Below are 1,214 nucleotides of genomic sequence, written 5' to 3'. Positions count from 1 at the left end.
AGGGAGTGGTGGACGGTGTGGAGGTAGGACATGGACTTGAAATTATCATCACAGTTAGTGTCTTTCTGGGACTATGCGAAGCAGCTGTGGGGGAGGGTGAATGGCTTGTGTGCCTGGCACGGAACTTTGCACGGGCCCGTGAACAGCTTGGCTCCTCTGAGAGAGGGCAGTGAAGGAGCAGTGTCTCAGAAGATGGGGAGGGAAGGGGTGCATGAAATCAGTCAGTGGGGATCAGACTTATCGCATCTTTCCGCCAGTCAGGGTCCAGAGGAGAAGGCTGTGTGTCTTGCAGAGAGGAAAGAGTTTTGTTAGTTGTCATTTTAAATGAGGTGCATGATGGCAATCGTTCGCTGGACCGTGCGGCTGACTCGCAGGTCTCCTCCCTGGTAGTAGGAGAGAGTGTAAGGTAAAGAAGTCTCTGTGATAGAAATCCTTTAAGGATGCTAGCAAGAAAAAGATATGGAGGTGTGGTGGGAGGGGGTAGAGTTTGGGTCGTGTTTCAGAAAGTATACCAGGGTTTGGTAAGCTTGTGTGCATTTGAGGCGAAGAGGTAAAAACTCTTTCTAAACGTTTTAATTTTACGCTGAAAGCACGGCTGTGAATCAAGGTAGATATTGAAAAGGCAGACAGTTTTCAGACTACGTTACAGTTTTCAACTGTCAGATATGTTCATGTGAGGGAGAAACATGCATTTATAGTGAGCGGTACAAGTGCGTGGTAGACTGGAAGGAGCAAAGGAAAAGGGCAGAAACCTGAGATTTGTCTAGTTGCAAACATGTCAGTGGTGATTTCTCGTTTCCCGCAGGTTAAAAATCATGATGGAGGTCCTGACAGACGGGTTTAGTGTATAGTGTATGTGTTCTATGGAAGTCCTCGATCGGATTCGCATTTAGGGCATAAAAGAGTAGGAGCCATGTGTTCCTCCACTGCCCCCTCTCCACGTTCCTGTGTTTACATAAGGCGGACAGTGGCTGTGCCCCTTGGAGAGAAGGTATTGAGGGTACTTGGGATGATGTACGTGTTAGCAACTCGTGCGGAAAATAGGTCCTTGCAATCCAGAATCATTTGTAGGTGGGGTTCACAGAAGGCTTTCCGATACGGTGTATATGTGGCATTCTGTGTCAGTGTTTCCTTATGTGTCACTTAAGAGTAACAGAGCCCATAGTGTAGAGGAAGCGTGATTATGGTGTCTTGCTGTAGAACGGGGAGGGTGG

Source organism: Saccopteryx bilineata, unplaced genomic scaffold (genome assembly GCF_036850765.1).
Source record: "Saccopteryx bilineata isolate mSacBil1 unplaced genomic scaffold, mSacBil1_pri_phased_curated manual_scaffold_29, whole genome shotgun sequence".
NCBI classification, from domain to species: domain Eukaryota; kingdom Metazoa; phylum Chordata; class Mammalia; order Chiroptera; family Emballonuridae; genus Saccopteryx; species Saccopteryx bilineata.
This window is presented reverse-complemented; position numbering follows the sequence as displayed.